Source organism: Neopelma chrysocephalum, unplaced genomic scaffold (assembly GCF_003984885.1).
Source record: "Neopelma chrysocephalum unplaced genomic scaffold, ASM398488v2 Primary Assembly neopelma1_143, whole genome shotgun sequence".
Classification (NCBI taxonomy): domain Eukaryota; kingdom Metazoa; phylum Chordata; class Aves; order Passeriformes; family Pipridae; genus Neopelma; species Neopelma chrysocephalum.
Genome location: NW_020897805.1, coordinates 329,891 through 351,823, shown reverse-complemented (window position 1 = coordinate 351,823; position 21,933 = coordinate 329,891). Strand labels below are relative to the sequence as shown.

The window sequence follows — 21,933 nt, the reverse complement described above, 5'->3', positions numbered from 1 at the left end:
GACAGGCTTCTTAACATGCCCGGTGATCTTGTAAGTCTTGTGTTTTGGGTGCAAGACTGGCAATACATGAGATTTTCTAAATTGTTAGACATGGTCTTAAAAAAAAAAAAGGAAAAAAAAAGGAAAAGGAAAATAAAAGAGTCAAACCAAAAAATATAAAGATATTTTGAAAGTGTCCCAAAACTGAAAATTTTTGAGTCCACCTCAAATATTGTTTATTGTGGTTAATGTTTGCTAGGATACATTTCTTGATTGTTACTGCCCTTATCCAAGTGGCTTATTGTGTGTTTGGGTGGTAGTGTTAGTAACTCTTTATTTTTACATGTTTTATGAAGTTTCTGCAGCTCTTGGAATCACGTGAAGATATGACAATATCAGTGGTCCATTCAGTTTGTTGTCTTATTAATGTTTCTGTTCCAAGATGAGCATTAAATCAGAATAAATAGCTTGAGAACTTATTAAAAGCTTAAAATTCAGAAGGTACTCAGAATCTATGATATGATTAATTATTTTAATGAATTTCAGTGAAACTTCTGTTTTTAGCAGATATGGCGTACCATTTTTTTAATGACTATGTTGAAAATATCACAGATAGGCTTCTGGTCACTTTTAAGTGCTCATGGAAACGGATCTTTTATTGTATGTATCTCACTGCATGATTGGAACCCCAGGGGTCTGCATCCGGGGCACTTGGAAGGAGTTGGCCACTCGGTGTTTGGAGAAGTGCTTAGAGCTTTCCATGTGTTGAACCTCTTCAACTGTACTGGTAAAACTTCCACTTGACTTCAGAGAAATTTCAGTCACGTCCCACATCCAGGAGTGCAGTCCAGTCATGTACACGACTTGCACAGAAGTACCCCTCAAGACCATGGGAAAGCGTGTTTCTGGGGAGGGAACTGCACTGATGTGTGGAGTAGGCAGAAGAGATGGTGAATGGTGCAGGACCAAACTGGAAACAAGAGACTTAGAAGGGGCATAGGAGAGAGATGTAAAGGACCATTGTAGAAGGTGGATTCCAAAAAATGAACGACTCTAACACAGGCCTTGGAATTGGAAAGCTCCATGGACACAAGGCAGCAGGGAGCTCACTCGGCAACTAACTAATCCCCTTTTTCTGAGCTGGAGCCAACCAATGATGGAGCTGCCTCTTCTGGCCTGCCAGTGGCCTTAGAAATTTTAAGGAAACCTAAATTAAACCTGGCTTCTGATGGGTGTTCTGCCTTCCCAAATCCAATTAGTCAATCACAACTTTTCACTTAGCTGCAATGCCTTTAATTGGATCAGAATAACAGCAGGAAGGATAGAAAATGCCAGGACTTTACTTAGCATGCAGGGTGGAGCCTTGCAGCAAGGATCATCATGATCTCTAGCACAAGCTGTAGAGTTCATCAGAGGTGTAAAAATTCCACGAGCAGTCCACAATATTATATATGAAGTATTTTCATCTTCTTATAAGCTGTAAGCATCCACATGGGAAAGCTGTAATAGGTGTGGTGGTCCAGCCTGCTATTCTCCCGTGTGTGTACTTCAGCCGGCAGAACTTGGCTGCATGCAGTACCTCCTTTGCACTTGGTGGTGTGAAGGGGCTTTTGGACAAGTGAAAGGCCTGTGAATGTCCTCCAAGTCTTTAAAGCTGAACACAAGCTTAGAGCTGGGTAGAACTGAGGTCTTTGGAGAGTGGATTTTTTTTGGACTGCCATTCAAAGGTGCAGGGGCTGTAGTGAAACACAACAACTCCAAAACATGCATTCCTGTCATGTTACTAGACCTGGGGTAGCACCACCAGATGAGCTTTAATAGCCAAATTCCAGGGTATCAAGACAGTGACAATGCATTAGCACCAGCACAAGACCTGGCAATGACAGAGATGATCTAGCAATGCTACTAATAAGAGCTAAACTTCTTCTGAACAGATGTGTCATTGGCTTGCTCACTGGGATGTGGGAAAGAGGAGACATGGCTGTCACGGCCAACATTTTCCAAGCATAATTTGGAATGAGATTTTGGAAATCAAAATAATACTTTAAAAGATTCCAGCTTAGTGATTTCTTTTTTTTCTGCATTTTACTGATCACAATTGGTGACGAGCAGCATATGATGAATACAGCAGCAAGCAAAACTTAAAAAAAACATGAGGAGAAAGGCAACTGTTTTCCTGCTTTCTGTACAACTTAAGGAACCTCCCTTCTACCAAAGCAAATTTCATCATGCAGGCCACACTCCATGCATACTGATGCCACTTCATATCCAAGGGATGCCTTGCAGCCTCAGTGAATGTTGATCTGGATTTAGCCGACATAACAGGGATCAGATTTTTGCCCACTGGGAGCTGTCAATGAATGCAAAGTGTGACGTAGTGCTTATCTAGCATGCACACGAGGGACCCTGCTGCAAATCAGGAATGACTTCACTAAATCCAGTGGAGCTGAACAACCATAAATGAGCAGAATGAGGCCCACGCATTATCCCAGGCTAGCAAGCTATCTTTAGCAGGCCCTAATGAATTCAGCTGCAGCATGTAGTCATTAATCCCAGCGGAAGGAGCAGCTCACCATTACATGACCTAGGATTTCAAGACTTTCCTATTAATGCACCGGGTTGCTGTCCTAATGCAGAACCCTCAGTGGTTCCAGGTGTGAGGGAAACATGCATTACCCTGCACCTGGCCAAAATCTTGATAAGGCTCTTTCAGCACCTTCCAGCCCGGGTAAGAAGGGAGGAGAGGCCGGGGTAATAGATGGCACATGAGGCCCAGAAATTGTTTATGATGCAAATATGTTTAAAAGCATTGCCTTGCCTCCTCTGGGAAAAGGAGTTTAAAATTGAAGTCTAATGATAACAAATGATTGTTAATGAGTTGTCTAAACATAATAGATGGAAAGAATTAAAATCCTAGAATAAACAGGGTTTCATTAAAGAACAATAAAGGAACAACACAAATTTCATATTTTAGAATAAATGGGCCCTTGTGGTCTAGCTGGGAGTGGAGGGAACTGAGGTGGGTGCATGGACTGGGAAGGTGAGCCATCTCCTGCCTGGATGCACTCCCTGGACACAGAGCTCTGGTGGCTGGGCAGCGCTCGCTGGCTGGAGCAGCTTTGCAGTGGCTGCTTAGGGCTTCACTTCTGCACAGCTTGCACACGTGCCTGACCTGCAGCACAAGAGGAATTCCACCAGCAGTCCCCAGGTACTTCAGAGCAGGTACTTGCTCAAATGTCCTGCTTAAGCACCTCTCAGCACTTTGAGATGGAGGGGAAGATGGCTTTTGCTCAGAGGTGTTCACAGGCAGGGCTAACTCTGGCACTGGAAACCTCCATGACCTCTATTCAGACAGTCCATGTAGCCCTTCCTTACAGCACCAAATATCGGTTACAGGGTCCACAGGACTGCCTGGGGAACTCAAGCTATTCCTAAGCGAGTCTGTAAAAGTTACTGGAAAAGACAAGTTCAAACCAGCTGTGTGACAATCTACAGATTGTCTTTTAAGCCCTTCAGAGGCAGATCTATTTTTTTAAGAGCCCACAGATAAAATTAAAGTTGAAAATCACTCCTCTAGAAAAGTGTGCTACTGAGAATGTGAAATTCTGCAGAGATTTCACAAATGGTTCATCAGAGTGTTAGATGCCAAGAGCACACACCATATTTCATCTCAGTGTGTGGCAGATGGCATATTGTGGATAGATTTTAGACCAAGATTTTATTAAGGACATGTGAAGAGATGATCGAAAATTCCTTGGTGGGTTTGTTTCCAAGACTGTCTGCATTTGACATGGTGACATTATTGTTATTTGTGTTTAGTGGGAAACTTTGAAATTTCAAAGTTGTTTTCAGACTTTAGAACAGACCTCTACTTCAGGTTTCATTTTAAATCATCCTCTGGATAGGAGTAGTATTCTGCAAGCCCCTTTTAAACTCTGGGATTTGACTTAGCTTTTAGAATTTTTCATTAAAAGGAAATAGGTGACAATAGACAAAACCTGAAAAGATGTGGCAAAAAACATCAATATTTCATCAGGAAACATAGCTTTTACTATTATTTTATTTATTTATTTTGAAAGGCCCTTTTTTCTCTAGGAATTAAAAAGAAAAATAAAGACAAATCTCAGGACTCTTCATCCCAACCTCCCATTTTTCATTTGTTGGCTTGGAGATCTTTTTTGTATTTCAGAAAGGATTGCATGTTCAGCAGAGTGTATGTGAGAGCAGGAGTTTTTGCTGTGGTGATGTGTCTGTGTTTCAGAGGGTGTCCGTGTCCAAGTGTAATGTACTTGTCTTTACTGTTATGCTCTATGATGGTGGATTGCAGATCTGACAGGTTCTTTCTGTGTGTTTGTAAAGCTGCACAGGGCACGACACTAGAACACCCCGGTCTTGACAGAAACCCTGGAACAGCCCTAACATTCAGCTGGGGCTGGCTTCTGTCTTCGTTTATGGTAATTTGTACTTCACCCGTTGATTGGTTTGCCTGAAGTTGCTGGGAATACTTGTGAACTGTGCAACACAAGTGCAGGATAAACCAGGCTTGAAAAATCCAGACAAGAATTAGAGCTGTGCAGTGTTAGAGCTCAGCAGTGTTTCCCAATGGGAAAATGACTTTCCCACAGCAAGGTGTCTCTCTTTTTCTTGAGTAAAAATATGAACTTTGTTTTTGGAAGATGCTACTTGGCAGTTTCTGTTGAAACTGGAAAATGATCAATTTTTCAATATGGATTTAGGAATTTTTCTTTAGAATTACCTAGAAAAAGTATCCCACCTCCTCTCTTCAAATCAAGGAAAATCAAGGTTACAAATGAAACAACATTTTCCATAGGAGGAAGAATGTTGCTTAGCATTTTTATTAATAAGAATTAGCACTAATATTTTTATTTTTACCCTTTGTTAGTAGTATTAATATGGGTATATCCTTGTGCATTTAGGCTTAATGTAGCGCAATCTGCTTTTCTGAGGACATTTGGTCCTGCAGTTGGGCACGTGAGAATTTGGGGTCCTGCTGTACCTGTGACATTGTCAGTGTTAAATATGACTGTGCAAAGGCATTGAAAGAGATGTGTGAATCTTCAACCATATTTGCATTGAACTCTGTACACGGCTGTGTGGGGAAAAGACACATCCATGTGGATATCTTTCTAGTCCTTCAAAAATGAGGTCTGATAGTTGACAGTCCTGCTCCCTGGCAGCTGCTGAAGTTTCTAATCCAGCGAGAGAAGAGGGAAACTTTCCAAATGCTTCTTGTGCAGTTGAATGACATAAAAATGCAGACTGGGAGTTCATATCTGAGCCCCTTGGAACCGAGGTGTTCTCAAGAAAAACTTGAGCCAAATGGACCCAGTTTCCCAAATAGCTCAATTTTGGCAAAACTTCATTTGATTAGATGAAATTATATTAAAACATTCTGACTGGCTCTAGGAAGGGGTATCACAAGCAGCAGTTTGAGACTTGACCTGGTTAGTCTGATGCCTGACATCACGGACAAACAAAATCCACTCCATGATTTCATACACAGAAATGTATGAATCCAGCTGGATGCCTGTGTTTATTGAGCCTGCATCCACAGCAGTGTGCCTTGCTGGCTGAGTAGCTTGGGTCACACCTCAAGGGTCTGCGCCATGTGGATTTGACTGTGCTATGTGGCACCCAGAGCAGTGCGAGTGCAAGCAGTGTTGTTGGTTTAATGGCTAGTCTGCAGGTCTGGAAGAATCACAGAATGGTCGAGGTGGGGAGGAACCACTGGAGGTCACCTTGTCCAGCCAGGCCCCGTGCTCAGGCAGGGCCACCCAGAGCCAGTTTTCCAGGACTGTGTCCAGCATCTCTGCTGGTCTCCCTGGCTGTGGTTGTAACTGCAAGGAAAGTTAAAAGGCTCAGTTAGGCAGCACAGGCCCTGTCAGTAAATCATTGTGCAGTTCAGGCTGTTTTTTCCCCCGGATTGTACTCCATAGAGAATCAGACAGACTGTGCTGAGCTGGTCCCATCTGCACCCAACCTGGACAGCAGCTTTATCTTGCCTTGTAAAACTGCAGAGCTCTGTGACAAAAGAGTTAATCTCTGCCTTTGTTTCTCTTCCTCTCTCTCTTCTCTCTTGCAGCCGACTGAAAGGCAAGATGAGAGCAGATCCATCAGTGTCAGCTGCTTTCAGCATATCAGCACTTTTGGGGGGTTTATTGGAGACTAGTCCATCAGCAGTGCTTCCAAACTGCAACCACACTGCAAACATGCCCCTCCTCCTGCACGGCAGCCTGGGGACACAATGCCGGGACCCGGTGCCACTGGCCAGGGGCTGGGTGATAAATGACTGTGAGAGGCATCTCCATGGCTAGCAAAGTCCAGAGGGTAGGCCAGAGCCAAGCTCCTGGGGAGGCACCAATGAAACCATATTAATTTCTGGGCATGCGTCCATGTGTGTCTGTGTGTCTGTACTGTCTGAAATAATACACTTGACACAAACACACATGCTTCACTTCCAACACACGGAGTAACATGGGAGAGGGGTGAAAGGGAGAAAGCAATGTGATTGACAGGTTAATGAAGCAGTTCATAATAGCAATGGATATTATAACCTTAGAAACAGCTTGTAAATACCCAGTTGCTTTACATGTATAAACATACTCCCATGCTCAGGACTGTGTATATACATTTGCCTATTTATGAAATATATATGCATATCTAAAAGGTGCAGGAATATGAAATCAATGCTCTGAAGCGAAACCAAAGAATAAACAGGAGCTGGATAAAATTAAGCTTCATTAGCCTAGCAGCCATATATATCCCCTGCCTTTTATTTTACTCTTAGGGCTGGAAGTCTTCCAAAGCAGTGGAGGGGCTTAGAAGCACACATCTGACTGACTTGCACTCCTAAGCCCTCTTGGTACTCTTGAACAAAACTCCACTCATGTGGGGTTGTTTAATTGCTGGTGTGTGTTTTTCTTTTTTTTTGTTGTTGTTGGTTGATTTGGGGATTTTTATTTTTGTTTGTTTGTTTATTTGCTTTTGTTGTTGGTGGTGGGTTTTTGTTTGGTTGGTTTTTTTTCTCTTCATGTGTTTTTAATCCCAGGGTCTTGGAAAGAGCAGCCTCAGCCCATCCATGGAGGGCTGGGAAGTTGTGTTAGCATGAGGAGACTGCTTTGAACCCATATCTAATCCAGGGTTTTGACTAATTCCTTATCACTTTGGTATGTCACCCTTTGAAAAGCTGGATCTGTCTTTTACTAGGAAGATAATTGGGTGTCTTTGTTTGCTTCTGTACTATATATCTGTGAGAATTTCCCAGTGTATTCTGGACTGGGGCAATGACTTACACAACAATACTTTCCCTCTTTTGTAGGACTTACTAGCAAATATAAATAGTGACATACTGAGCTCTTGTGGATGGGCAACAACTCCAGGAGCTGAAAAAACAAGGTCAGCATGACTAAGGACCTTTACTTCTTCATTCCATGACTCTGCTTTTACTTGTAAGCCTCAATTTTGCAGTAAGATAATTCCTCTGGGTCCTTCTCCGAGCTCCTCTTAGAGAACAATAGGAGAAGATTAGAAGATTTCTCATACATACAAAGGAGTGTTGAATTTGCCTGTTCCCAGTAGAAGCCAAGCATGATTTCTAAGCATCGTGACTGTGGATGAAAAAATTCAAAGAACCAAGTGTACTGGGAAGCGTCAGAGCCACAATGTTGATAGAACCCAAACATACATGATGGAAAGTTTATTTTATCGCCTTGAAGTTTGGCTCAGACTTGAACTCTTGTGAAAATCCTCCGCAAATTCCCCTCTAAGACTGTACAGCTATGTTCCTGGCCTCAGGTCTTCTGGAAAGAGCTTTGCCAGATATTTTCTTCCCTGATGGGAATTCCAAGATAAAAGCACTTAAGAGGTGGGATGTGTGCAGATACTGCCCGGTGTGTGGCACTGTGCAAGGGGCATAGATACACATGCATATCATGGGCAATGTGCAAGTAATCACGCCTGCAAGTCTCTAGCCATACATGCTTATGGTCTTGCTACAGCAGCAAGGGATCCTTTTATTATAAGGCAACTCACACTGTCTTGGTCTCTCTTGACAAGAGTTCTTGATGATCTGGTGATCTGAGCTTACAGGCAAAACACTCAGCCCAAGTATTTCTGTGTTAATCTTACAGCTGTGGAACAGAGGTAACTTGTCCCTGAACACGTGAAAAGCTGAAGACAAAGCTGGGAATGGGACTCAGATGTCCAGCATGGTAAGCTCATTATTTCTGTTTCTGTCTAGACTGATCAATGATGCTACAGCAACACTGGCTGAACATTTGCACAAAAGAGCTGTGTATTATAGTTTTTAGGAATATCATAGTTCTGTAACTGGGAATCCTCTGGATTTGGGTGCAGTTTGAACCACTGTCTGAGAATATTGTTCTGCCTAGCATCCCCTGTCCTTCTCTAAGCTCCCTTTTCCTCTGTTCCCTAGAATTAGGGTCTGTAGTTGCTCTATACAAGCACTTTTAACCCTTAACTGTAAAACAGAGGAGAACAAGTTGACTTATGCCAAGTTGGGAGGAGAAATTTGATCTGCAGCCTGAAGAATTAGTGTCCTTGCATCAGGGACTTGCCCTTAATTCTCCGCTGAGGAGGACTGTCAGGTTTGAGCAGACTGATGCTGCTCGTGCAGTTCTCTCCCCTGCCCCAGAGACCAGAGCTGTGGGGTGGGTGTTGGTGAGCAGTTAACTTCAGGTGGGAGCAGTAGGTTAGGGCGTGGGAGGTGGCAAGGTCTCCCTGTCTTTGGTGGGGAGGAGGAGCAGGCTATGCATGATAGTTCAGCTGTCTTCTACCATCCAGGCCAGCCAGCCAGATCTGTGAGGCCTTCCCAAACAGCACAGCAAGCTCAGCTTTGCTGCTGTCAGCACTGCTGAGAGCAGAAGCTGGGGATGGGAGAATCAAAATATCCGGATTGCATGGATATTGGCTGGAAGCGTTCCACCATATCCATGTGGCTGCCTTTGCGTGATATTCATGCTCGTCAGAAAATTAATTATTCCATTCACCGGGCTCTGTGAGCCAGGAGGATTACCTCTCAATACCTGGAGTTCCTCATGGGGGTGGGAGGTGTGTGTGTGTGAGCTTGTCTGTCTGCATGCCTGCTTATCCACGAGGTATGTTGTGAACATGGATGTGTACAGACAGCAAGAGATTGTACAAGACTGCAGATACAGGGAAGGAGTTGCACAAGTAATGCAGAAATAAGGAAGATGCCTTGCTCTGTGTGTCTGTGAGAGAGAGTTCCCTTGGGAATGCTGAGGGGCTTTGTCTGCATGCCAGAAAGAAAGGTATTTTCTTCCAGGTAGGTGAGCTGTGTGCAGGAAGCAGAGGGCACAGGACCTGGGAAGGTGGCAATGCGTTCCTTATCTTTGCCTTTATGTATGTGAGGGGTATATGCATAGCCAGGCTTTTTAGATCTGCCTTCAGAAAGGTTCACGTACATTTAATACAAGCTTAAATTTGCCCATAGTTTCCTGTGTACTTGTGCTTACAAAAGGAAAAAAGCTCATGTGTATACAATGAGTATTGAAAAACTGCATATGTGGTGGAAAAACTGGTGTCAGGTGGCATCACATTAGTACCTGTGATTTTGGATACACTGAATTTTGACTATGGTCCTCCTAAATACAGCTCCAGTTCTTGTCTTCCTGTTAGTACAGCTGATCAATCCCATGTACATCAGGAAGTAAGCAGAATCAGGTCTTGTGATATTTGAAAACAAAAGCTTTGCACCTCAGTTTGGAAGCTTTCCTGTGATCCTCTAAGTTACAGGATGTTTTATCCCATATGTGCATGGGTTGGGGTTTTCCAACTACAGCAGCAAGGCGAGATATTTTCTGGAAAGGAAAACTGCTTTATTACGGCTTGGCTCTGAGACTGCCCTGATTGGCTCTGCTAGGCAGCACAGTGCGGAATTTCAAGCTTGGGGTATTCTCGGAAATTTGTGTTATTAATTGAAAGCTTATTAATGGCAAACACAGGATGACATTTTACATGGTTTAGTTATGTTCTGTGAGTCATATGTACAACGCAGCCTCAGCCACAAGGCAAGGAATCTCCTGCCGTAACTGATAACAGAGAAGCAATAACAGCTCCGTTCCCACTAACTGGTCCTGAGGCGACAGGGACAGCCCTTGCAAGTGTCTGATCATCTCCTCTCTGGTGGTCACTCATCCTGGGGTTGAGGGAAGTCTCAGAGGAAGGCAGACTTACTCGCTGAGGTAATAAGCATTTTGGTTTGTTACCAGCTGGCTTGAGCATTTTGGCCTCTCTGAATCTCTGCAATCACCCTTAAAAATAAAAAGACCTTGAAGTGATGGAACTGCTGACATCACATTGAAAGTCAGGATCACCATGTCTAGAGCAGGATATGTGATGTTGCTCTATATATTTAAACTTTGTAGTGCTAAACTGTGGCTGAGTTCTCTATAGTAATGCTTGAGTCCCCTTCTGTCATGTTTGAGATGTGGGTCAAGTCTGCATCTGGTTTATAAGGTAATGGGGAAAGCATATGTTTTTGGAATAAAATTGAATATTTTTTCTAATATCCTGCAAAAAAAAGTCAGTTTCTTCTGCCCAGCTTCATAGATGGTCATTGCTATATATCATATAATCGTAGAATATCCTGAGTTGGAAGGGACCTACAAGGATCATCAAAGTCCAACTCCTGGCCCTGCATAGGACAATCTCCAGAATCCCACCATGTGCCTAAGAGCATCCAAATGCTTCTTGAACTCTGTCAGGCTTGGGGCCATGACCACTTCCCTGTGGAGCCTGTTCCAGTGCCCAACCACCCTCTGGGTGAAGTACCTTTTCTTAATACCTAACTTAAATCTTCCCTGACACAACTTCACAAGCCAAGTGACCTCAGCCACTCCTCATGTGGCTTCTCCTCAAGGCCCTTCACCATCTTTGTAGCCCTCCTTTGTGCTATATAAAAATCAAAATGAGATTCCTGTTGAAACAAGAAGATAACAAATGTCTTAGATTCTTAACATATTTTTAAACAAAGTGGCATTGCCCAGTTATTGTGTGGACATGGCTGTGGTGTCCACCTAGTCCTTGAAGGGTACACCTTTTTAAAGTAGATTTCTGAAGACCATCATCCAGAGTTGTGTTGATCTTTCTCACAGCTATAGGTATGGGCAATGCTAGGAGAGGCACTCCTGCAAGCCACATCCATGGATCTGCAGCTGCTTTTGCCTGGGAAGAAACCAAGTTTGTACAAAACCCCCAAATATCTCCATCAATCCTCTTAGCCCTGTCCTTCCCACTTCTATATGTGAATCTCCTCCTGTCTGACAGAACTCCCTGGGTCTTTCCCAGGCATGCTAAGGGTAGTTAAATTCAGTGTTGTCAGAGGTGGTGCTTGCTGATGTTGCTGAGGTTCCTCAGGGAAGCACTTACTCATCATAAGCTCTGCCACTCTGCACCTATCAGCTTCATCAATGGCTGGAGCTGGGTACAAACAAAGTCCTCTCTGCACTGCTGAGAGCTGTGCAGGGGAATGTAGACAGCAGAACATCTCTGCACTCCCTTTTCCAGCAGCAGAATTATTTCCTGAAAGGCATTGTAGGCACTGGGAGGAGATTATAGGCCAAGTGCTTAAACTCTTCCACCCTGGTTTAGCAAGAGCCCCACAGCTGTGGACTGTCTGATGCCAGCAAATAAACCAGATGGACGACATGGATGGAAACAGGCCAAGCTGGGATGGAAAGCACAGAGTGCCCTCCTGTCTTAATGGGCTTCTGGAAGATGAAGTAGCACAAGCTGAAAAGAGCCTTCAGCTGAAAAGCCCCCTGTGTTGAAGTAATGGGAAACTGGACCTATTTTTTTTTTCGTGGGGCTTCAGCTGTGGCTTGTTGGGATCTCCCCTAATACTGCAGGAAGAGTGGTAGTGTCCTAGGTGCCTGCAGGAAGGTGGGGTGTTTCCAGTCTTCATTGGAGAGAAGAATCTAGATCTACAACTGCAGAGAGCAGTGGGCTTGGGAAGAAAAATCCATCAGTCATAGTGAGAGGTGTCATAGATCGTATGCATGCTAGAGGGTATCACAGTTGCCTGTTCTGGTTAGCAGGAAGATGAAGCCCACCCAGTCTGCAAAGGACAGTGATGGGTCAGTGCTTCTGAGCAACATATGCTGCTTTTGCAAGGGGCCAGACCTTGTTGTTCTTCCAGCACTTCATGTCTGTGATTTGTTATCTGAGTGATGGCAAGGCCTACCACTCAGATCAAACATTCACTGTGCTAGGTGCTTTATATACAAGTCTAATGAGATTCATGTCCAAAAAGAGCTTTCTCCCATGATTAACAGAACATCATTTTATGGATAGGCTGTCATGAAAGGCTGTGAGAAAACCACAAAACTTCACCAGCTGTCCAGGGTCCCCAGACTCTGGCTTTCTTCAAAACCTGAGAAAAGGCAACCTACCTTTGTCTATGCATATCCGTTGACCATTTAGGCACCCAAGCTTGGTGTCACCAAATAACAAGTGATCTGAATGACTCATGGATCCCTTGAGTTTGGAGGCTACAGAAAATGTCCCAGGACTTTGTATAAATAGAAGACTCACTTTGAATCATACATGGAGTCCATTATCAGTGCTGAGAACCTAACTTGGTCCTAGTCTTATGCCTTAGGCTCATGACTGGTTTTCTTCCCAAAAGGCTAGTTCAGATGTTTCAAAAGGTAGCAGCAAGTATGTTCAGCAATAGAGTATGCCTACAACCCACTTTGGGGTACTTTGGGTTTAGGGTATTCCAGCTTTACTAGGAGATCACTCTGTTACCACCAGGAAACACAATCTGCTGGAGCCTTTCTCCAATAAAGGCTTGAACCTCAGTTCAGTGCCTCTTCAAGCCAGGCCAATCAGCTTGCAAGTCTGTTTTGGAAGAGACTACTGAACACACCCCTTAGCATGCTGGAAAATCACCCCTGCTGGTAACAGGTACTGTCCAGACAGATTACACTGTGTTTATGGGGTTCACTGTGGAGGGGTGGATACAGGATATGTTTGCCAGGCTGTTTATGGCTGTGAGGGAGTGTGCACTTTCTAGGTGTGATCCTTGCCTCTGCCATTTTTCCTTCTTCCTCTATTCTGCCATCCCTGAAACAGCCTGGATTGGTTATAGCCCACATGTTACAGTGGCCAACCTGCAAAGAGAGAGCCAGAAAAGTTAATGTGGAGTTCTGGTCTACTCCCAGGATGCATTTGGGCTGCAGCCCATAATGATATGTATAATTGCAAAGGCCTGCCAAAAAAAGCAGGCTGGATTTAATTGAGTCAACACACTGCTATTAATAATAAAATGGCAGAGACTTTGCTATTAATCACTTGTGCTGGCTTTATCACAGGCAGTCTCGGCTATCTGGCTACCAAACAAGACCTTTAAAAAAAATGGTGCAGTGGAAAAAACTTACCAGTGGGAATACACCTGCTAACAAAATAAACCTTGTAAACAAAATGTTCCTTGCAGAAGAATGTTCTTTCTGAAGGGGCAGCTTATTCGGGAGGCAAATGGGATTATGTCAAATGCCTGTGTCCTGCAGCAAAGTCCTCCTTTTATAGGAATAGATCACTGGAGGATGCATTTGGCAAATGGTGCATCTTTGTAGAAGGGTATACTTGATAAAGGACTTTGAATTGAGTGGGCATTCAGGGAGAAATGAATCCTCCAAAGAGAAAGGTAATTTTTACAGGAGTATAGCACAGCCCAAAGAGGAATGCATCTGTTCCTAGTAAATGGAAAACACCATATCTGATGAGTTACTGAACAAAAATGGAAATGCAAACTAAATAGCATGCCTGACACCTACATTGTAGACCTCCTATGGAAGGCTGGATAAACTGTGGTATGTTGAGTTGGATGGCTGGATGTGCAGCTCTGTACCCCAAAGTTGATGCTGCCAGCACTGCATGCAGCATCACTGAAGGAGTAGGATCTGGTCTTCTGAGGGGTCACCAAGGCCCAGAAGTGCCCTCTTTCCTATGACCTGACTCGGTGATGCCATGAGGTGGAGGAAGACTTGAATGGGGCTCGAGCTCTTGCAGGTGTGCACCATATTTGCCTTCATGCCCAAGTTCCCTGTGGCCCTCCTGATGAAGTCCAGTGCCTGAGGCTGGTATTGTCTCCTCATGGCAGTGCAGTGCATTTTTAAAGTCCATCCTTGCTGAGGTTCTTATCATAGCAAACATGGTAATCACAATCTTCACTTTTGTTTCTGAGTAGAGCAGCTTGTGATGACTGTCTGGGAAGGCACCTTGTGGCAAAAAGTTCTGAAACCCAGGAGGAAGGGAAGAGGCTTGAAAACCTTGCTTCTGAGCAGGGACAAGGATGTGTCTGTTGGCAAAGGATATAGAGCAGGTAGATAAACAAACAACACAGATTAAATCTGTGATGGAACATTATGTTGCTTTTAGTCTAAGAGATTGGAAGGTTTAAAAGTCTTCTAGCAGACAGCTGGAAGGGGAGAATCCTCTGACTTCCACATCTGAGAATCCAAAGGAATGGATCTTTTCTTCTCTTGCAAGTTTTCCTGCAAGAAGAGATACATTTTCTGTACACCAATGCAAAAATCTGTGTGCATCATGCACCGAATAGTCAAGCAACATAAATGATTTAACAGGCTAAAAGGCCTCTTTCTGCTATGAATTATCAAGGTCCATAAATGAATGCAAATGTTATCTCTCAGAAGGAAAGAGAAAAAAGAAAAGAGAGAAAGCAAAACAAAAAAAAGCAGAAAAAAAATTATCCACTTCCTGCTGTTTTCCTTTCCTCCCCATACAGTGAGTGTCTTATCCTCAGAGAAATTCACTTCATTGTTAGAAATAGCCGAAATTGGCTTGCAACTAGTAAAGATGCCAAGAATTTGCACCTTGCTCTGTGACCTAAAGCAAAAATGACATGAACATTGACAAATTTGACAAGGAAATTTGTGCAAAAAACAACTTCTATTTGGCTAGCCAAGCAGCAAATATGTCGGATGATATGCTTTATTAAGCAATCCATTTTTCAGCAATAGCTGCACCATCTGCAAAGGTTAGTGTGCATCAGGCTTTCCACAGAATTTCATCTGCGTCTGCAGCTAGGTGCAACACACGACCACATTTTTCATGTACATACAATTTTGGATGCAAATAGAATACTTGATGAAAGAGGTGACCTTCCGGACTGACTTCCCCCATGCAGTAAAGTCACAGGCGCAGAAGCAGCTGAGAGAAACATATCTCTGCCTGGAGGGAGGCAGGGAGTAGAAGAGAGGAAGGAGGGGGAAAATGAGACATAAAAAGAGGAGGAAACTTCAAGAAAAAGTGTTTCCCAAAGAAACAACTTGGCCCATCACGTAGCAGAGACTCTGCACTTGTACCAGTCAAAGTGGAATGGAAACTGCTGTGTTAGGTAGCTGCAGTTTTCTTCTGGGTGGTATCCATCTCTCCATCTTACAGTTTTTCTCTTGTTCTCTTGTGTAGTTCACACTACTACACTTTTTAAACTTCCTTGTCTTCCATTGTTCCCTCTCATAGTTTGCATTCCAGACTTGTCATCTCTTAGGGATGGGACATTTACCTTCTTACTACTACAGCCCCTGCCTAGGGCTGCTGGATATCCTTCTGAACATCCTTGGCAGTACAGGGTACATTTTCTAAATCCAAGGAAGGGATGCATTGCTTTCAAGCATTGATGGGACATATCTGTTTTCTGCCTTTTTTATTTTTTTTTAAGTCATGATGGTCTTGTCTGTGTATTTTCCTACATTGTTTTGTAGTGGATGGATATGGTCCTTTCATGTCCTATCTGTCCTACATTAGGTGAAGTCAACTCTTCCCTAGTCCCCAGTCCTCTTTCCCAAGTGTATGCTGTACACATGGCTCCCTACGCCTCATTGATGGTTGCTGGTTATAAATTCATGTTCTCAATCCCTACTCCACTTAGCTGAAGTTGGATGCCATCCCAGTGCCTTGCAACTGTCCCTGGTCCAGTGGAAAGTTTAATCTGCCAGTTCCTGCCGTGTCGTCCTATGGGGAGACTTCAGTTCAGTGCAGCTCCACACTGCACAGAGAGGGAAGCTCATTAGCAGGACATGGTAGTGTCTGATGACACTGTGGTCCAAGAAGGCCTCATTAGGCACAAAATGTTTTCTGTAGCTCTCTGAGATTTCCTAGTAACTTAAGGAATTCAGACATAGCTACTGTGGGGGCATAGAGGAAATGGGGAACAGAGATGTTCTCTCCAAGGGCCATCTCCCATCTGTGTCTTTTGGAGGAACAGACATTGGACAAAGCCTTTGACTCCTTTTCTGTAGCCTTGGATCCTTGCTGCAAAGATGCAGATGGCACTGGCTAGGCCTGGCAGGCACACTCTTCCCTGGTTAGCAGCTAAGCAGTGTTAAGTGATGAATGTTAAACTTAACAAGGGGTCTTACAGATTTACGTAAGGATTTTACTGCCTGCCAGGTATAAATGATGGAACAGCTTTGATCTTTAGGGGGATCAGTACTGGAAGTGATTTAAACTAAAGTTAATAAAACTGCTTAAAACTGTACTCTGTAGTCCCACAGGCTGAAGGAGCCCTTGGCCACTTGACTGCTCTAAGTAAAAATTGTTCACATTTATGAGGGAGACCAAATCCCAATGGTGTTAACTGTGTTTCCAGCTGAATAATAAATGGTATCTTCCAGGAGTCCTGCAGGTCCTTCCCTGTGTGCACTGCAGGTCTCACAGCCTGCTGGAGCCACCAAGCTGTAATCCACAGATACAAAAAAATTGGTAGACTCTTGGTAGTTCCGTGGACTTTTCTCATTCTCTCTCCACTTTGTAATCCCTAAAACATGTCTAATCCTTTTGCCATTTTGTAGCATGTCACAAGCTTCCATTGGTGATTTTTTAAATTTTATCATCAAGCAGAATTCTTGTTGTGTTTTATCTTTGGAATTTTCTGGCCAGCAGTGACAAGTACATGCCATAAACATTAACATTTCATTGGCTTCAGGATGAGCCTTGCCACCAATGACCTTTAGAAACTGGGCATCAGACTACAGTTTTTACTAATGGTCCTGTAATGTCTACTTCCACCACAATGCATCTTAAGAAAGTTCCTCACAAAGGTGAAAATTATCCTTTTTAATGGACAGTCCATTTTCTGTCTCCCAGGAATCTCAGTTACTTCCTCTGCTATAATCATGGGTATTTCCACTGGGGATTTCTGTAATGTCCCAGGATGAAACAGTGTGAGCTGCGGTGGGCAGGGTGCTCAGATGCTGGTGCAAGCAGCAGTTGCGTAATCTGCACTGATTCAGATGAAGAAGTGGCTCTTTTGTAACTATTAGAGGGGTTGATGGGATTTACTGGCAGCCCTGCATCAGCCCAGCTCATTAGGTTTACAAGTTACAAGAGAACAAATTCCATCCGTTAATTGTTCGCAACTATGAGGCAAACAGGCCTTCCCTGCGTGCCAGGGGATCATACTGTCGACTGGAGTCACCAAGCTGTCCCTCCACAGACACACAAGTCATCCTGCTATTGCTATAGGGTTTTTTAATTCTCCTGCCATTTCCTAGAAACTCTTTATCAACTACCAGAATGCCTTCTGTCTGCTTGGTAACAAAACAAGTAGCCTTTCATGGCCCTCTCTAGAAATCGGTGATTGGCAGCCACTGAAATTGAATTAGCAGTAACTCACCACTGGTAGAAAAAAAATACTTTTTTGGTTTTTATTTCAGCCCAGTGCACTGTTAGTGATGGAACTCTGCAGTACAATGATTTGATGAGGCCATGATCTTGGAAAGATACGAAAAGAGATGGGCTGTTTCAGGCGAATCATGAAGAAATCCTGAAATATAAAGGTACAGTCAAGTCTGGGATGGGATTTGCTCTGTAGGGGAGCCAGCTGGAAGCTGCCAGTGCTTGGGAGGAAGTTGCATGAAAATCTTGTTACTTGTACCTTGTTATATAATTACTTCTTGCAGAGTGGTTTTTTTTTTCTGAATTATAGTCACTGTTGGAGACAGGTTATGTGCTTAGAGAGACCACTGGCTGGATAGCCTGGTATTTCCTGCATTCTTACTTCCACGGATCCTCTAATAGCCCTGCTGCCCGGCTTTGTCCTGCTATTGTGTCTCGCTGTGAGGATGGTCTATGTCTGAGGTTGTCGGGGGATTTCTGCAGGCAGCTTCTAGTGGTATTTTCTGAGCCCCCTGATATGCTCCTCACTGTAGCATTTTCTAAATTCCCTGGGGGCTGAGGGTCATCTCTCACTTTACATAGGATAAATTGATAATGACACAATGAAATCAGTCATGATGAAATAGCTCCAATTTTATTACAATAAAGGAGATTTTGGATCTGTGTTTCTGTTGTGTTGTGTCTGGAGCTGTGCTTACACCACAGTGGCTTTTTGCCAGAGATTTCCAATTTTGAGGTCTCCTGTCCCATCCCGTCAACTTGTAGCTAGGTTTAGCAAACTGTTTTCAGGGGTTTTTTGTGTGTTTCCAGAGAAGTTTTTCCTGTTACATCTTGTAGCAGCCTGTCTGTTTGCTGTGGCTAGATTTTTGTGGGACCACAACTGTTGCGTTAGAGAATGAGGGAAGTGATAGATCATCTAGTGAAGACTAGATGATCTGCCATGGCTGGAATTTGCTCCTCACCCACCTGTCAAAGCAAGAGGAGAGGTAGTTTGGGAGACATCACTAGTTTATGGCTGTTTGCTTGTGGCTGCTGTTTCTCTCTTTTGTTGTACTACTGCACTGGACTAAGGACTAGTTTCTAGTAGCTTTCTTACTCCCTTGAAAAAAATGCTATATGTTCCTTGAAGTCTGGGGAAATCTGGCACATATGTACCCTGAGAGTCCTTTGAACCTGATCCTCTGCTCTCAGCTCATTTCTGCTGCCTGGTATCTTGCCTGTGCTGCAGTGTGGAGTAGAGCACTGAAGTATTCAGACAGGATAAATCAATGGGTGTCTGCTGATTTACACCTCTGGAAGGTTGGGCCCAGGTCGGATAGAGAGCAGAGAACCCTCCAACAGAATCTCTTTAAATGAAACCACAGGCAGGTATTTCAGCTCAGTTAGCTGGGCATTCAGTTATGGCTTTTGCTACAGAGTAAAACCAGTTTTTCCAAAGGACATCGGTAGCAATCTCTTAAAAAAGGAGTTGTGGCCCCTCCCCAGTGACCTTTCCTTGTCAAATGCTACATGCTGTGATGTTCCTACACAATAGAGAACACTCTGCTCTCTGTGTACTTGGCAAAGGAAGAAATGGCTTTTTTAATCTCATTGCATGAATTATTGGCAAAACGTTTGAAGTGACTCCAAGATTCCTCTCTGACTGACTTGCATTTTCTCAGGAGATTTGTGTAGTTTGGGAGTTTGGAACCTGTAACTGAATAACTTGGAGAAAGCATTTGCTACATTTTGAAAGGATGCTGTGTCCTTGGAGAAAAAACACTTCATCTGCTGCATCAATGTCCCTTCGCAGAGGACAAGCCTTCCTGGGTGTGACGTGCTGTGTCCCCCCAGAGGATACCAACCCCTTCTGCTGCCCCTCCTGGTCCTCAGCGCAGGTATTGCCCGGAGGCAGTGCTTCCTGTGGACACTGCCCTCAGCGTTGCCCTCAGCCAGCCATGGGTGCGGGAGCAGAGCTCTGCCCTGCCAGGCCTTGGGCAAACATAAGCGTGTGCCAGCGCTTGCCCTGAATAATCTATAGAGACTGGGCATGGAAACACAGGCAGCAGCATGGAGTCATGTATCAAGGAAGTGCCAGAACTGGGATTAAGACCTGTGCTCCTGTTGCTGCAGTCTTGTCAGCCCTGAGGTACAGGGAGGGACAGCTCACATTGGTAGTCAGCCCCTTTTTCTTTGTGTACTGCTTCCCTGGACTCACTAATGTGGCTCTGCCATGGGCCAGGTATTGCTCCAGGAATCCAGCGCAGACCCCATCCATCCCTTTTGCTGGAGCATCCCTCTGACTTCCTGCTGACCATGGTGAGCGGAGGCTTGTCACATCACAGGGATGGCCACCTCCCCTTCTTCAGTGCTAGGCTTCTTTTTGCAAGATCAAAGTGGAGGGAGTGTGCCAGAACCTGCCAAACTGCTGCTGGGGAGACTGACAGGGAGTGACAGAGCCTGAAACTGTCTGGCAGATTGTTTGTTTAATGGGGGAAAATGTTTTCCTGACACTGTAGAGCACTTTGAATCACAAACGATGTCAATAACATACATTCACCTGTTCCTACCACAGAGTTCTCCCTCCTACGCCATCCCTTTAGCAGGATACTCCATTAGTGCCCAGACTGCCACCAGGCAAATGCCATGAGCGTGTGGCTGATTTTCCAGTCAGGGCCGGCAGCATGGGAGTGACCATGCCACAGGAGCAGTGATCCCTGCAGAGTCTCCAGTGCAGCAGCTCTGGGAGAAGAGGAGAGGGGATCACAATGGCTTCATTCTTCACCAGGTTCCCCCTGGCCCCTTCAGGCTGCCCCGGTGGCCAGCACGATCTCAAAGTCCTCCCTTTAACTTTGATTCCCTGGGCCTGCAAAGTGGAAAATGAATTGAATCTGAGCCATGTGCTACCCTGCTGTCACCTGGTGTAATTTTTATTTTTCAGGCTGAAATGGTCCCAGAATATTGGCAGCTCTGAAATCGTAAGGATATCTAATCGAATGATTTATGCTGGGAGGGATTTGACCAGGAGCCAGGAATCAGTAGTCATTCTCCTCCTCCCTAGCCAGGGAAGGAGCTCCCACTTTTGGTGGGGGTTACGGGGTGTCATTTGTTTTTTGCACCTGTGGTAGTCCCCTCCTTGCCCCTGTGCTGACCACCGCAGAGCTGCCAGCTCAGCTCCCTGCCTCCCCAAGCCGGTAAATAATTACCTCCCCCTTCCCATCTCTGGAATGCGTACATAAACAGCACAGCCTACCTATGGCTACTTGGCCTGCTGTTAAGTCCTAAATAAAGCTAAAAAAGGATTAATAGCCCTTTGTGATACAACATTAAAAAAAAAAAGAATTAGAAGGCAGTTTGTCTTGCACTCCGTCACCTTCGGACCCAACAAGCGAGCGTGTGGAGTGGTTGCCGCTCTAAACTGCACCCACGGTGCACGCTACAGTAACCCAGAATGTGTATTTCTGCAGATGATTAAATCAATACAATTTTGACAAGACTTGTTGGAACATGCTTCTTTATTTTACGCAATTCCTTCCCCTTCGTCGGGGGCATTTATCACCCTGCCTGCCTGTCAGCTAATGGAGATTGTTCTTAGTCCATACTTGATAGAAGGACGTGGTTATGAAGCATGCCAATACTTTGGCTGAGCCACTGCGGTGGGAACAAAGATCTGAGCTGGGGGCTGGAGGCCTTTAACCAGGGGGATGTTTTCCTGCCTGAGGAACTACAATAATAATAATAATTCTTTAAAACCCCCATTCTCCTCTCCCTCCCTCCTCTGGCTACATATTTCCAGGACCGTTGGTTGGTGTGGGAGGGAGACCAGTCTATGGGGAGTTGTGGAGGGAAGGGGGCACTGTGGGAAGCGACCATGTTTCTTCTTGTTATTTACAGGGGGTTGCTGCCCCACAGCCCCTCCAGTTGTGGGTGCTGGGGGCTGTGCGTGGGCTGAGAGCCCTTCCTGATCTCCTTCCCAGATGGGTGAGCATCGTGGTCCTGTAGGGCTGCAGTGGATTCCCAGGCTCTCTCTTTCATAACTCAGTGGTGACAGGGTGGGAGATGTGGGACAGGCAGGGAGAGCTGGAGAGAGGCACCTCTGGGAAGGAGAGGGGAAGATGGATCATATTTAGGGCATGCACTTCCATGCCATGGCAGTGAGGGGAGGGAGCAGGGAGAAAGCCTCAAATATTCCAGTTTCCTTGTGTCGTTGTGTGTTTTCTGTTGAAAAATACAGACACACACAAACACACGTACAACTCCTCCCCATTCTCT

The 21,933-nt window shown here is 44.6% G+C and overlaps 1 long non-coding RNA gene across 1 annotated transcript; it reads left to right on the top strand.

Annotated features, from left to right (window-relative positions):
- Window positions 1–7,335: 7,335 nt before the first annotated feature.
- On the top strand, window positions 7,336–21,690 carry LOC113975783. The gene is made up of 4 exons (XR_003536920.1): window positions 7,336–7,395; window positions 8,130–8,210; window positions 14,231–14,365; window positions 17,721–21,690. It is a non-coding gene; the product is annotated as an uncharacterized LOC113975783 (long non-coding RNA).
- The last annotated feature ends 243 nt before the right edge of the window (window positions 21,691–21,933 follow it).